At 47.0% G+C, this 14,209-nt stretch overlaps 14 non-coding genes across 14 annotated transcripts; all 14 read left to right on the top strand.

The window, feature by feature from the left end:
* The first annotated feature begins 362 nt into the window (after positions 1–362).
* TRNAV-AAC (transfer RNA valine (anticodon AAC)) lies at positions 363–435 on the top strand. The gene has a single exon. It is a non-coding gene; the product is annotated as a tRNA-Val (tRNA).
* Positions 436–2,742: 2,307 nt separating this feature from the next.
* TRNAP-AGG (transfer RNA proline (anticodon AGG)) lies at positions 2,743–2,814 on the top strand. Its single transcript has one exon. It is a non-coding gene; the product is annotated as a tRNA-Pro (tRNA).
* Positions 2,815–3,200: 386 nt separating this feature from the next.
* Positions 3,201–3,273, top strand: TRNAV-AAC (transfer RNA valine (anticodon AAC)). Its single transcript has one exon. It is a non-coding gene; the product is annotated as a tRNA-Val (tRNA).
* Positions 3,274–3,561: 288 nt separating this feature from the next.
* Positions 3,562–3,673, top strand: TRNAL-CAA (transfer RNA leucine (anticodon CAA)). Its single transcript has 2 exons — positions 3,562–3,599; positions 3,628–3,673. It is a non-coding gene; the product is annotated as a tRNA-Leu (tRNA).
* A 1,392-nt stretch (positions 3,674–5,065) lies between these two features.
* Positions 5,066–5,138, top strand: TRNAV-UAC (transfer RNA valine (anticodon UAC)). Its single transcript has one exon. It is a non-coding gene; the product is annotated as a tRNA-Val (tRNA).
* Positions 5,139–5,579: 441 nt separating this feature from the next.
* On the top strand, positions 5,580–5,651 carry TRNAP-AGG (transfer RNA proline (anticodon AGG)). Its single transcript has one exon. It is a non-coding gene; the product is annotated as a tRNA-Pro (tRNA).
* A 386-nt stretch (positions 5,652–6,037) lies between these two features.
* Positions 6,038–6,110, top strand: TRNAV-AAC (transfer RNA valine (anticodon AAC)). Its single transcript has one exon. It is a non-coding gene; the product is annotated as a tRNA-Val (tRNA).
* A 288-nt stretch (positions 6,111–6,398) lies between these two features.
* On the top strand, positions 6,399–6,510 carry TRNAL-CAA (transfer RNA leucine (anticodon CAA)). The gene is made up of 2 exons: positions 6,399–6,436; positions 6,465–6,510. It is a non-coding gene; the product is annotated as a tRNA-Leu (tRNA).
* Positions 6,511–8,876: 2,366 nt separating this feature from the next.
* Positions 8,877–8,949, top strand: TRNAV-AAC (transfer RNA valine (anticodon AAC)). Its single transcript has one exon. It is a non-coding gene; the product is annotated as a tRNA-Val (tRNA).
* Positions 8,950–9,237: 288 nt separating this feature from the next.
* Positions 9,238–9,349, top strand: TRNAL-CAA (transfer RNA leucine (anticodon CAA)). The gene is made up of 2 exons: positions 9,238–9,275; positions 9,304–9,349. It is a non-coding gene; the product is annotated as a tRNA-Leu (tRNA).
* Positions 9,350–10,743: 1,394 nt separating this feature from the next.
* Positions 10,744–10,816, top strand: TRNAV-UAC (transfer RNA valine (anticodon UAC)). Its single transcript has one exon. It is a non-coding gene; the product is annotated as a tRNA-Val (tRNA).
* A 1,260-nt stretch (positions 10,817–12,076) lies between these two features.
* Positions 12,077–12,188, top strand: TRNAL-CAA (transfer RNA leucine (anticodon CAA)). Its single transcript has 2 exons — positions 12,077–12,114; positions 12,143–12,188. It is a non-coding gene; the product is annotated as a tRNA-Leu (tRNA).
* A 1,394-nt stretch (positions 12,189–13,582) lies between these two features.
* Positions 13,583–13,655, top strand: TRNAV-UAC (transfer RNA valine (anticodon UAC)). The gene has a single exon. It is a non-coding gene; the product is annotated as a tRNA-Val (tRNA).
* A 441-nt stretch (positions 13,656–14,096) lies between these two features.
* On the top strand, positions 14,097–14,168 carry TRNAP-AGG (transfer RNA proline (anticodon AGG)). Its single transcript has one exon. It is a non-coding gene; the product is annotated as a tRNA-Pro (tRNA).
* The last annotated feature ends 41 nt before the right edge of the window (positions 14,169–14,209 follow it).

Here is a 14,209-nt window from a genome sequence, read left to right as displayed (position 1 = left end):
CCTACTCAAAACTCACAATGCCTGACTATTTCTCATTACACTCGCCGCATTGTTGCACAAAATATTTTGAACCTCATAAGAAACATGGATCACCATGCTTTTTCTGCCTTCATGCTTAGTCTGTGTGTGTCCCAGGTGATGCTTTCCCAAGCTGTACTTGCTGGCATTTAGGCATCAGATATTTGTCTGTCGATGCCTGCATAAGTCAATTTTTAATACGTCTAATTGCAAGCATGTTGGCTGATATCTCTGCAGTTTTCACACTTGCTCCTCGCTTTCTGAGTGGCTGCTGATACAGCAGAATAGAAGTAGAGAGAATCCTTGAGAGGAACCTTGCTCTAACAGTAAAACACAACAAGTGAGTTTCTGTAGTGTAGTGGTCATCACGTTCGCCTAACACGCGAAAGGTCCCCGGTTCGAGACCGGGCAGAAACACTGTGCATGAGCTGCTTTTATGTGCACCCTCTAAAACCTTATTATCTTAATGCAAGCTTAAGAAGAGGCGGTCCTTGAACCCAGCGAGCCGTGGGAAACTTCCTTTACTTTTGCAAGACGAAACAAAGTAATCCGCATCCATCAGTGGTCGCTCTTGTGCCTAGCTTTTTTTTTGTCATGCCATGTTGAATTGTGGGGTCTTTACACTTGTGACATTGCTGTGAACGTTGTAAGTGCAAACATTGGCAGGTGCAGTCAGAAGAGTCAGATCTGTGCACACCCAGGGCTGTCAGGATGGCCGAGTGGTCTAAGGCGCCAGACTCAAGAGAGCTTGATCTTCAGTGCAACTGAGACTTCTGGTCTCCTCAAGGAGGCGTGGGTTCAAATCCTCTTCTGACAGGTTTCTTTTACACCCTTAAATCGTCCTGTTTTTTGCAGTGCATTCCCCACACACCACAATCTTTGCACGGACCTGTAACATATGACGAGAAATCCACCAACGATCAGGCTGGGCCCTCAATCACAATTCCATGTATTTCTGGAAGGGATACCTCAGGCACACCTTCCGTTAAATTTGCACTCCATCACACAAACTGCCGTGCTGGTTTCTCATTAAGCAGTTGATCCCATCTTTGTTGTGAGGCTCTCCTGCCACCTTTTGGGCGGAGAAGGCACTGTCCCTGCAACAACACAGGCAGACATGTTCAACAGGGCTTCCTGGTTATGTGGGAGGAGCAGATTGTCATTGGTCCCCCCTTGCGAATTTTAATTTACATAAGGAAGACAGAGAGGTAGCTGGGAGTAGGCAGTACACACAGACATTGAACTCTATCTTGTGATTTGCAGCCAATTCTAGATTGAGGCAGGAGGAAAGGAGGTGACTTGCCCAAAAATGGCCATCCTGGGAATTCAGCCACCCTGGGGCTCCCAGGTTAGTGTTTCAGTCCTGCGAGCCACTCATATAAATCTCGCCTGATCGAGCCTGATCGAGCGCTGAGTGAGCGTGTTTGAATCCAAGAATCAAATGCCTCTGTCTTAGGAGCAAGAATTGGCAGGCCCTCCCTTGCATCTGTGGTGGAAGTCTATGGGGCAAGTGTCCACGACTTGCAGAGGAGTACAAGTGCCAGAAAGTGCCTGCAGTTCTCATCAGCGCCTTTTTTCTGCTCTCTGGCAGCTAGGATATCGACTGATCCCTTCCTTGCAAGAGTGAAAAAAACAACACCTTGAGAGAAAACATGACTTTGTGTGGTTCACATAGAGAGAGAGCAGCCAAATAGCCCTGCTTTGTTTCTGAAAGACGCATCAGAAATTGCTTAAAATGCTGACTGGGGAATCAGGCTCGTTGGTCTAGGGGTATGATTCGCGCTTCGGGTGCGAGAGGTCCCGGGTTCAAATACCGGACGAGCCCATGCTGTGGAATTATTTTTAGGCTGCTTATTATATAGGGCCATTTCTTCTTTTCAATGCTATAAGACGCCGTGTATGGTGATAAAGTTCCTTTCCCTCTACGCTATTTCCCACTTTTGGCGTATAGAATTTCAGTGCCGGACTTCTTTGCAACTGCTTTTCTGGGGTGGACCATCAGTGTAGGAAAATTAAATGCAAAGTGTTTTTCTAGTGTGGTTTCAGGTATGGTTTTAAAATCGCCTTTTGGAATAAAAGTGGTCCTCGTTCCTTTCTTCCAAAGAAAGAGATCGGGTAAGGAGGGTCCAACTTTGAGCTTCATTGACATTGACCCTTGGTCTGTGCATTCCAGCCCACTACATGCCAAGAAGATTGCTGCAAGCGTGTCTGTTTCTGTAGTGTAGTGGTTATCACGTTCGCTTTACTTGCGAAAGGTCCCTGGTTCGAGACCGGGCAGAAACAGCAGCTTTCTGTTTTTCACACAGTTTGCATTTACTCTCTCAACTTATAGGAAAGCTGAGATAATGGAAGCTGTCTATCCCTCACCAGCGTGACGTACTGTGCTCCAGGGGCATCAGTGACAGCTCAAAAAGAGAAGTGACGATAGATTGCGCTATTCGTTTGCACGTCCTTGTGTACTGAAGGTTGGGCCTACTTCATGAAAGCAAGGCATGAGAGCAGAAATGGTTTTATTGACCTCACCGAGAGCATACACCTAGAACAAACAAAATGTCTGAAGGATAGAGGCATTTTCATTTCTTGTTCGATGACGGCCATGGAAAAGACAGCAACCATATTGCAGAAGAGAGCAACATGTGCAGTTGCTTGCTTTGGGTGAAGCATTCACTAACTCGCTGCCAATAACCCCCGGAGCCGGTGCGAAAGGCGACTCTTGTGTGCCTCGGCTCGTTGGTCTAGGGGTATGATTCTCGCTTAGGGTGCGAGCGGTCCCGGGTTCAAATCCCGGACGAGCCCTTTTTCAGAGGTAAACATACGAATCCTACTCAAAACTCACAATGCCTGACTATTTCTCATTACACTCGCCGCATTGATGCACAAAATATTTTGAACCTCATAAGAAACATGGATCACCATGCTTTTTCTGCCTTCATGCTTAGTCTGTGTGTGTCCCAGGTGATGCTTTCCCAAGCTGTACTTGCTGGCATTTAGGCATCAGATATTTGTCTGTCGATGCCTGCATAAGTCAATTTTTAATACGTCTAATTGCAAGCATGTTGGCTGATATCTCTGCAGTTTTCACACTTGCTCCTCCCTTTCTGAGTGGCTGCTGATACAGCAGAATAGAAGTAGAGAGAATCCTTGAGAGGAACCTTGCTCTAACAGTAAAACACAACAAGTGAGTTTCTGTAGTGTAGTGGTCATCACGTTCGCCTAACACGCGAAAGGTCCCCGGTTCGAGACCGGGCAGAAACACTGTGCATGAGCTGCTTTTATGTGCACCCTCTAAAACCTTATTATCTCAATGCAAGCTTAAGAAGAGGCGGTCCTTGAACCCAGCGAGCCGTGGGAAACTTCCTTTACTTTTGCAAGACGAAACAAAGTAATCCGCATCCATCAGTGGTCGCTCTTGTGCCTAGCTTTTTTTTTGTCATGCCATGTTGAATTGTGGGGTCTTTACACTTGTGACATTGCTGTGAACGTTGTAAGTGCAAACATTGGCAGGTGCAGTCAGAAGAGTCAGATCTGTGCACACCCAGGGCTGTCAGGATGGCCGAGTGGTCTAAGGCGCCAGACTCAAGAGAGCTTGATCTTCAGTGCAACTGAGACTTCTGGTCTCCTCATGGAGGCGTGGGTTCAAATCCCACTTCTGACAGGTTTCTTTTACACCCTTAAATCGTCCTGTTTTTTGCAGTGCATTCCCCACACACCACAATCTTTGCACGGACCTGTAACATATGACGAGAAATCCACCAACGATCAGGCTGGGCCCTCAATCACAATTCCATGTATTTCTGGAAGGGATACCTCAGGCACACCTTCCGTTAAATTTGCACTCCATCACACAAACTGCCGTGCTGGTTTCTCATTAAGCAGTTGATCCCATCTTTGTTGTGAGGCTCTCCTGACACCTTTTGGGCGGAGAAGGCACTGTCCCTGCAACAACACAGGCAGACATGTTCAACAGGGCTTCCTGGTTATGTGGGAGGAGCAGATTGTCATTGGTCCCCCCTTGCGAATTTTAATTTACATAAGGAAGACAGAGAGGTAGCTGGGAGTAGGCAGTACACACAGACATTGAACTCTATCTTGTGATTTGCAGCCAATTCTAGATTGAGGCAGGAGGAAAGGAGGTGACTTGCCCAAAAATGGCCATCCTGGGAATTCAGCCACCCTGGGGCTCCCAGGTTAGTGTTTCAGTCCTGCGAGCCACTCATATAAATCTCGCCTGATCGAGCCTGATCGAGCGCTGAGTGAGCGTGTTTGAATCCAAGAATCAAATGCCTCTGTCTTAGGAGCAAGAATTGGCAGGCCCTCCCTTGCATCTGTGGTGGAAGTCTATGGGGCAAGTGTCCACGACTTGCAGAGGAGTACAAGTGCCAGAAAGTGCCTGCAGTTCTCATCAGCGCCTTTTTTCTGCTCTCTGGCAGCTAGGATATCGACTGATCCCTTCCTTGCAAGAGTGAAAAAAACAACACCTTGAGAGAAAACATGACTTTGTGTGGTTCACATAGAGAGAGAGCAGCCAAATAGCCCTGCTTTGTTTCTGAAAGACGCATCAGAAATTGCTTAAAATGCTGACTGGGGAATCAGGCTCGTTGGTCTAGGGGTATGATTCGCGCTTCGGGTGCGAGAGGTCCCGGGTTCAAATCCCGGACGAGCCCATGCTGTGGAATTATTTTTAGGCTGCTTATTATATAGGGCCATTTCTTCTTTTCAATGCTATAAGACGCCGTGTATGGTGATAAAGTTCCTTTCCCTCTACGCTATTTCCCACTTTTGGCGTATAGAATCATTGCCGGACTTCTTTGCAACTGCTTTTCTGGGGTGGACCATCAGTGTAGGAAAATTAAATGCAAAGTGTTTTTCTAGTGTGGTTTCAGGTATGGTTTTAAAATCGCCTTTTGGAATAAAAGTGGTCCTCGTTCCTTTCTTCCAAAGAAAGAGATCGGGTAAGGAGGGTCCAACTTTGAGCTTCATTGACATTGACCCTTGGTCTGTACATTCCAGCCCACTACATGCCAAGAAGATTGCTGCAAGCGTGTCTGTTTCTGTAGTGTAGTGGTTATCACGTTCGCTTTACTCGCGAAAGGTCCCTGGTTCGAGACCGGGCAGAAACAGCAGCTTTCTGTTTTTCACACAGTTTGCATTTACTCTCTCAACTTATAGGAAAGCTGAGATAATGGAAGCTGTCTATCCCTCACCAGCGTGACGTACTGTGCTCCAGGGGCATCAGTGACAGCTCAAAAAGAGAAGTGACGATAGATTGCGCTATTCGTTTGCACGTCCTTGTGTACTGAAGGTTGGGCCTACTTCATGAAAGCAAGGCATGAGAGCAGAAATGGTTTTATTGACCTCACCGAGAGCATACACCTAGAACAAACAAAATGTCTGAAGGATAGAGGCATTTTCATTTCTTGTTCGATGACGGCCATGGAAAAGACAGCAACCATATTGCAGAAGAGAGCAGCATGTGCAGTTGCTTGCTTTGGGTGAAGCATTCACTAACTCGCTGCCAATAACCCCCGGAGCCGGTGCGAAAAGCGACTCTTGTGTGCCTCGGCTCGTTGGTCTAGGGGTATGATTCTCGCTTAGGGTGCGAGAGGTCCCGGGTTCAAATCCCGGACGAGCCCTTTTTCAGAGGTAAACATACGAATCCTACTCAAAACTCACAATGCCTGACTATTTCTCATTACACTCGCCGCATTGTTGCACAAAATATTTTGAACCTCATAAGAAACATGGATCACCATGCTTTTTCTGCCTTCATGCTTAGTCTGTGTGTGTCCCAGGTGATGCTTTCCCAAGCTGTACTTGCTGGCATTTAGGCATCAGATATTTGTCTGTCGATGCCTGCATAAGTCAATTTTTAATACGTCTAATTGCAAGCATGTTGGCTGATATCTCTGCAGTTTTCACACTTGCTCCTCGCTTTCTGAGTTGCTGCTGATACAGCAGAATAGAAGTAGAGAGAATCCTTGAGAGGAACCTTGCTCTAACAGTAAAACACAGCAAGTGAGTTTCTGTAGTGTAGTGGTCATCACGTTCGCCTAACACGCGAAAGGTCCCCGGTTCGAGACCGGGCAGAAACACTGTGCATGAGCTGCTTTTATGTGCACCCTCTAAAACCTTATTATCTCAATGCAAGCTTAAGAAGAGGCGGTCCTTGAACCCAGCGACCCGTGGGAAACTTCCTTTACTTTTGCAAGACGAAACAAAGTAATCCGCATCCATCAGTGGTCGCTCTTGTGCCTAGCTTTTTTTTTGTCATGCCATGTTGTATTGTGGGGTCTTTACACTTGTGACATTGCTGTGAACGTTGTAAGTGCAAACATTGGCAGGTGCAGTCAGAAGAGTCAGATCTGTGCACACCCAGGGCTGTCAGGATGGCCGAGTGGTCTAAGGCGCCAGACTCAAGAGAGCTTGATCTTCAGTGCAACTGAGACTTCTGGTCTCCTCATGGAGGCGTGGGTTCAAATCCCACTTCTGACAGGTTTCTTTTACACCCTTAAATCGTCCTGTTTTTTGCAGTGCATTCCTCACACACCACAATCTTTGCACGGACCTGTAACATATGACGAGAAATCCACCAACGATCAGGCTGGGCCCTCAATCACAATTCCATGTATTCCTGGAAGGGACACCTCAGGCACACCTTCTGTTAAATTTGCACTCCATCACACAAACTGCCGTGCTGGTTTCTCATTAAGCAGTTGATCCCATCTTTGTTGTGAGGCTCTCCTGCCACCTTTTGGGCGGAGAAGGCACTGTCCCTGCAACAACACAGGCAGACATGTTCAACAGGGCTTCCTGGTTATGTGGGAGGAGCAGATTGTCATTGGTCCCCCCTTGCGAATTTTAATTTACATAAGGAAGACAGAGAGGTAGCTGGGAGTAGGCAGTACACACGGACATTGAACTCTATCTTGTGATTTGCAGCCAATTCTAGATTGAGGCAGGAGGAAAGGAGGTGACTTGCCCAAAAATGACCATCCTGGGAATTCAGCCACCCTGGGGCTCCCAGGTTAGTGTTTCAGTCCTGCGAGCCACTCATATAAATCTCGCCTGATCGAGCCTGATCGAGCGCTGAGTGAGCGTGTTTGAATCCAAGAATCAAATGCCTCTGTCTTAGGAGCAAGAATTGGCAGGCCCTCCCTTGCATCTGGGGTGGAAGTCTATGGGGCAAGTGTCCAGGACTTGCAGAGGAGTACAAGTGCCAGAAAGTGCCTGCAGTTCTCATCAGCGCCTTTTTTCTGCTCTCTGGCAGCTAGGATATCGACTGATCCCTTCCTTGCAAGAGTGAAAAAAACAACACCTTGAGAGAAAACATGACTTTGTGTGGTTCACATAGAGAGAGAGCAGCCAAATAGCCCTGCTTTGTTTCTGAAATACGCATCAGAAATTGCTTAAAATGCCGACTGGGGAATCAGGCTCGTTGGTCTAGGGCTATGATTCTCGCTTCGGGTGCGGGAGGTCCCGGGTTCAAATCCCGGACAAGCCCATGCTGTGGAATTATTTTTAGGCTGCTTATTATATAGGGCCATTTCTTCTTTTCAATGCTATAAGACGCCGTGTATGGTGATAAAGTTCCTTTCCCTCTACGCTATTTCCCACTTTTGGAGTATAGAATTTCAGTGCCGGACTTCTTTGCAACTGCTTTTCTGGGGTGGACCATCAGTGTAGGAAAATTAAATGCAAAGTGTTTTTCTAGTGTGGTTTCAGGTATGGTTTTAAAATCGCCTTTTGGAATAAAAGTGGTCCTCGTTCCTTTCTTCCAAAGAAAGAGATCGGGTAAGGAGGGTCCAACTTTGAGCTTCATGGACATTGGCCCTTGGTCTGTGCATTCCAGCCCACTACATGCCAAGAAGATTCCTGCAAGCGTGTCTGTTTCTGTAGTGTAGTGGTTATCACGTTCGCTTTACACGCGAAAGGTCCCTGGTTCAAGACAGGGCAGAAACAGCAGCTTTCTGTTTTTCACACAGTTTGCATTTACTCTCTCAACTTATAGGAAAGCTGAGATAATGGAAGCTGTCTATCCCTCACCAGCGTGATGTACTGTGCTCCAGGGGCATCAGTGACAGCTCAAAAAGAGAAGTGACGATAGTTTGCGCTATTCGTTTGCACGTCCTTGTGTACTGAAGGTTGGGCCTACTTCATGAAAGCAAGGCATGAGAGCAGAAATGGTTTTATTGACCTCACCGAGAGCATACACCTAGAACAAACAAAATGTCTGAAGGATAGAGGCATTTTCATTTCTTGTTCGATGACGGCCATGGAAAAGACAGCAACCATATTGCAGAAGAGAGCAGCATGTGCAGTTGCTTGCTTTGGGTGAAGCATTCACTAACTCGCTGCCAATAACCCCCGGAGCCGGTGCGAAAAGCGACTCTTGTGTGCCTCGGCTCGTTGGTCTAGGGGTATGATTCTCGCTTAGGGTGCGAGAGGTACCGGGTTCAAATCCAGGACGAGCCCTTTTTCAGAGGTAAACATACGAATCCTACTCAAAACTCACAATGCCTGACTATTTCTCATTACACTCGCCGCATTGTTGCACAAAATATTTTGAACCTCATAAGAAACATGGATCACCATGCTTTTTCTGCCTTCATGCTTAGTCTGTGTGTGTCCCAGGTGATGCTTTCCCAAGCTGTACTTGCTGGCATTTAGGCATCAGATATTTGTCTGTCGATGCCTGCATAAGTCAATTTTTAATACGTCTAATTGCAAGCATGTTGGCTGATATCTCTGCAGTTTTCACACTTGCTCCTCGCTTTCTGAGTGGCTGCTGATACAGCAGAATAGAAGTAGAGAGAATCCTTGAGAGGAACCTTGCTCTAACAGTAAAACACAGCAAGTGAGTTTCTGTAGTGTAGTGGTCATCACGTTTGCCTAACACGCGAAAGGTCCCCGGTTCGAGACCGGGCAGAAACACTGTGCATGAGCTGCTTTTATGTGCACTCTCTAAAACCTTATTATCTCAATGCAAGCTTAAGAAGAGGCGGTCCTTGAACCCAGCGAGCCGTGGGAAACTTCCTTTACTTTTGCAAGACGAAACAAAGTAATCCGCATCCATCAGTGGTCGCTCTTGTGCCTAGCTTTTTTTTTGTCATGCCATGTTGTATTGTGGGGTCTTTACACTTGTGACATTGCTGTGAACGTTGTAAGTGCAAACATTGGCAGGTGCAGTCAGAAGAGTCAGATCTGTGCACACCCAGGGCTGTCAGGATGGCCGAGTGGTCTAAGGCGCCAGACTCAAGAGAGCTTGATCTTCAGTGCAACTGAGACTTCTGGTCTCCTCATGGAGGCGTGGGTTCAAATCCCACTTCTGACAGGTTTCTTTTACACCCTTAAATCGTCCTGTTTTTTGCAGTGCATTCCCCACACACCACAATCTTTGCACGGACCTGTAACATATGACGAGAAATCCACCAACGATCAGGCTGGGCCCTCAATCACAATTCCATGTATTCCTGGAAGGGACACCTCAGGCACACCTTCTGTTAAATTTGCACTCCATCACACAAACTGCCGTGCTGGTTTCTCATTAAGCAGTTGATCCCATCTTTGTTGTGAGGCTCTCCTGCCACCTTTTGGGCGGAGAAGGCACTGTCCCTGCAACAACACAGGCAGACATGTTCAACAGGGCTTCCTGGTTATGTGGGAGGAGCAGATTGTCATTGGTCCCCACTTGCGAATTTTAATTTACATAAGGAAGACAGAGAGGTAGCTGGGAGTAGGCAGTACACACGGACATTGAACTCTATCTTGTGATTTGCAGCCAATTCTAGATTGAGGCAGGAGGAAAGGAGGTGACTTGCCCAAAAATGGCCATCCTGGGAATTCAGCCACCCTGGGGCTCCCAGGTTAGTGTTTCAGTCCTGCGAGCCACTCATATAAATCTCGCCTGATCGAGCCTGATCGAGCGCTGAGTGAGCGTGTTTGAATCCTAGAATCAAATGCCTCTGTCTTAGGAGCAAGAATTGGCAGGCCCTCCCTTGCATCTGGGGTGGAAGTCTATGGGGCAAGTGTCCAGGACTTGCAGAGGAGTACAAGTGCCAGAAAGTGCCTGCAGTTCTCATCAGCGCCTTTTTTCTGCTCTCTGGCAGCTAGGATATCGACTGATCCCTTCCTTGCAAGAGTGAAAAAAACAACACCTTGAGAGAAAACATGACTTTGTGTGGTTCACATAGAGAGAGAGCAGCCAAATAGCCCTGCTTTGTTTCTGAAAGACGCATCAGAAATTGCTTAAAATGCCGACTGGGGAATCAGGCTCGTTGGTCTAGGGGTATGATTCTTGCTTCGGGTGCGAGAGGTCCCGTGTTCAAATCCCGGACGAGCCCATGCTGTGGAATTATTTTTAGGCTGCTTATTATATAGGGCCATTTCTTCTTTTCAATGCTATAAGACGCCGTGTATGGTGAGAAAGTTCCTTTCCCTCTATGCTATTTCCCACTTTTGGCGTATAGAATTTCAGTGCCGGACTTCTTTGCAACTGCTTTTCTGGGGTGGACCATCAGTGTAGGAAAATTAAATGCAAAGTGTTTTTCTAGTGTGGTTTCAGGTATGGTTTTAAAATCGCCTTTTGGAATAAAAGTGGTCCTCGTTCCTTTCTTCCAAAGAAAGAGATCGGGTAAGGAGGGTCCAACTTTGAGCTTCATGGACATTGGCCCTTGGTCTGTGCATTCCAGCCCACTACATGTCAAGAAGATTCCTGCAAGCGTGTCTGTTTCTGTAGTGTAGTGGTTATCACGTTCGCTTTACACGCGAAAGGTCCCTGGTTCGAGACCGGGCAGAAACAGCAGCTTTCTGTTTTTCACACAGTTTGCATTTACTCTCTCAACTTATAGGAAAGCTGAGATAATGGAAGCTGTCTATCCCTCACCAGCGTGACGTACTGTGCTCCAGGGGCATCAGTGACAGCTCAAAAAGAGAAGTGACGATAGTTTGCGCTATTCGTTTGCACGTCCTTGTGTACTGAAGGTTGGGCCTACTTCATGAAAGCAAGGCATGAGAGCAGAAATGGTTTTATTGACCTCACCGAGAGCATACACCTAGAACAAACAAAATGTCTGAAGGATAGAGGCATTTTCATTTCTTGTTCGATGACGGCCATGGAAAAGACAGCAACCATATTGCAGAAGAGAGCAACATGTGCAGTTGTTTGCTTTGGGTGAAGCATTCACTAACTCACTGCCAATAACCCCCGGAGCCGGTGCGAAAGGCGACTCTTGTGTGCCTCGGCTCGTTGGTCTAGGGGTATGATTCTCGCTTAGGGTGCAAGAGGTCCCGGGTTCAAATCCCAGACGAGCCCTTTTTCAGAGGTAAACATACGAATCCTACTCAAAACTCACAATGCCTGACTATTTCTCATTAGACTCGCCGCATTGTTGCACAAAATATTTTGAACCTCATAAGAAACATGGATCACCATGCTTTTTCTGCCTTCATGCTTAGTCTGTGTGTGTCCCAGGTGATGCTTTCCCAAGCTGTACTTGCTGGCATTTAGGCATCAGATATTTGTCTGTCGATGCCTGCATAAGTCAATTTTTAATACGTCTAATTGCAAGCATGTTGGCTAATATCTCTGCAGTTTTCACACTTGCTCCTCGCTTTCTGAGTGGCTGCTGATACAGCAGAATAGAAGTAGAGAGAATCCTTGAGAGGAACCTTGCTCTAACAGTAAAACACAACAAGTGAGTTTCTGTAGTGTAGTGGTCATCACGTTCGCCTAATACGCGAAAGGTCCCCGGTTCGAGACCGGGCAGAAACACTCTGCATGAGCTGCTTTTATGTGCACCCTCTAAAACCTTATTATCTCAATGCAAGCTTAAGAAGAGGCGGTCCTTGAACCCAGCGAGCCGTGGGAAACTTCCTTTACTTTTGCAAGACGAAACAAAGTAATCCGCATCCATCAGTGGTCGCTCTTGTGCCTAGCTTTTTTTTTGTCATGCCATGTTGAATTGTGGGGTCTTTACACTTGTGACATTGCTGTGAACGTTGTAAGTGCAAACATTGGCAGGTGCAGTCAGAAGAGTCAGATCTGTGCACACCCAGGGCTGTCAGGATGGCCGAGTGGTCTAAGGCGCCAGACTCAAGAGAGCTTGATCTTCAGTGCAACTGAGACTTCTGGTCTCCTCATGGAGGCGTGGGTTCAAATCCCACTTCTGACAGGTTTCTTTTACACCCTTAAATCGTCCTGTTTTTTGCAGAGCATTCCCCACACACCACAATCTTTGCACGGACCTGTAACATATGACGAGAAATCCACCAACGATCAGGCTGGGCCCTCAATCACAATTCCATGTATTTCTGGAAGGGATACCTCAGGCACACCTTCCGTTAAATTTGCACTCCATCACACAAACTGCCGTGCTGGTTTCTCATTAAGCAGTTGATCCCATCTTTGTTGTGAGGCTCTCCTGCCACCTTTTGGGCGGAGAAGGCACTGTCCCTGCAACAACACAGGCAGACATGTTCAACAGGGCTTCCTGGTTATGTGGGAGGAGCAGATTGTCATTGGTCCCCCCTTGCGAATTTTAATTTACATAAGGAAGACAGAGAGGTAGCTGGGAGTAGGCAGTACACACAGACATTGAACTCTATCTTGTGATTTGCAGCCAATTCTAGATTGAGGCAGGAGGAAAGGAGGTGACTTGCCCAAAAATGGCCATCCTGGGAATTCAGCCACCCTGGGGCTCCCAGGTTAGTGTTTCAGTCCTGCGAGCCACTCATATAAATCTCGCCTGATCGAGCCTGATCGAGCGCTGAGTGAGCGTGTTTGAATCCAAGAATCAAATGCCTCTGTCTTAGGAGCAAGAATTGGCAGGCCCTCCCTTGCATCTGGGGTGGAAGTCTATGGGGCAAGTGTCCACGACTTGCAGAGGAGTACAAGTGCCAGAAAGTGCCTGCAGTTCTCATCAGCGCCTTTTTTCTGCTCTCTGGCAGCTAGGATATCGACTGATCCCTTCCTTGCAAGAGTGAAAAAAACAACACCTTGAGAGAAAACATGACTTTGTGTGGTTCACATAGAGAGAGAGCAGCCAAATAGCCCTGCTTTGTTTCTGAAAGACGCATCAGAAATTGCTTAAAATGCTGACTAGGGAATCAGGCTCGTTGGTCTAGGGGTATGATTCGCGCTTCGGGTGCGAGAGGTCCCGGGTTCAAATCCCGGACGAGCCCATGCTGTGGAATTATTTTTAGGCTGCTTATTATATAGGGCCATTTCTTCTTTTCAATGCTATAAGACGCCGTGTATGGTGATAAAGTTCCTTTCCCTCTACGCTATTTCCCACTTTTGGCGTATAGAATTTCAGTGCCGGACTTCTTTGCAACTGCTTTTCTGGGGTGGACCATCAGTGTAGGAAAATTAAATGCAAAGTGTTTTTCTAGTGTGGTTTCAGGTATGGTTTTAAAATCGCCTTTTGGAATAAAAGTGGTCCTCGTTCCTTTCTTCCAAAGAAAGAGATCGGGTAAGGAGGGTCCAACTTTGAGCTTCATTGACATTGACCCTTGGTCTGTGCATTCCAGCCCACTACATGCCAAGAAGATTGCTGCAAGCGTGTCTGTTTCTGTAGTGTAGTGGTTATCACGTTCGCTTTACTCGCGAAAGGTCCCTGGTTCGAGACCGGGCAGAAACAGCAGCTTTCTGTTTTTCACACAGTTTGCATTTACTCTCTCAACTTATAGGAAAGCTGAGATAATGGAAGCTGTCTATCCCTCACCAGCGTGACGTACTGTGCTCCAGGGTCATCAGTGACAGCTCAAAAAGAGAAGTGACGATAGATTGCGCTATTCGTTTGCACGTCCTTGTGTACTGAAGGTTGGGCCTACTTCATGAAAGCAAGGCATGAGAGCAGAAATGGTTTTATTGACCTCACCGAGAGCATACACCTAGAACAAACAAAATGTCTGAAGGATAGAGGCATTTTCATTTCTTGTTCGATGACGGCCATGGAAAAGACAGCAACCATATTGCAGAAGAGAGCAACATGTGCAGTTGCTTGCTTTGGGTGAAGCATTCACTAACTCGCTGCCAATAACCCCCTGAGCCGGTGCGAAAGGCGACTCTTGTGTGCCTCGGCTCGTTGGTCTAGGGGTATGATTCTCGCTTAGGGTGCGAGAGGTCCCGGGTTCAAATCCCGGACGAGCCCTTTTTCAGAGGTAAACATACGAATCCTACTCAAAACTCACA

The sequence above is a fragment of the Triturus cristatus genome, chromosome 10 (genome assembly GCF_964204655.1).
Source record: "Triturus cristatus chromosome 10, aTriCri1.1, whole genome shotgun sequence".
NCBI classification, from domain to species: Eukaryota; Metazoa; Chordata; class Amphibia; order Caudata; family Salamandridae; genus Triturus; species Triturus cristatus.
Note: the sequence above shows the minus strand (reverse complement) of the source record. Positions and strands in the feature narration are given on the sequence as shown.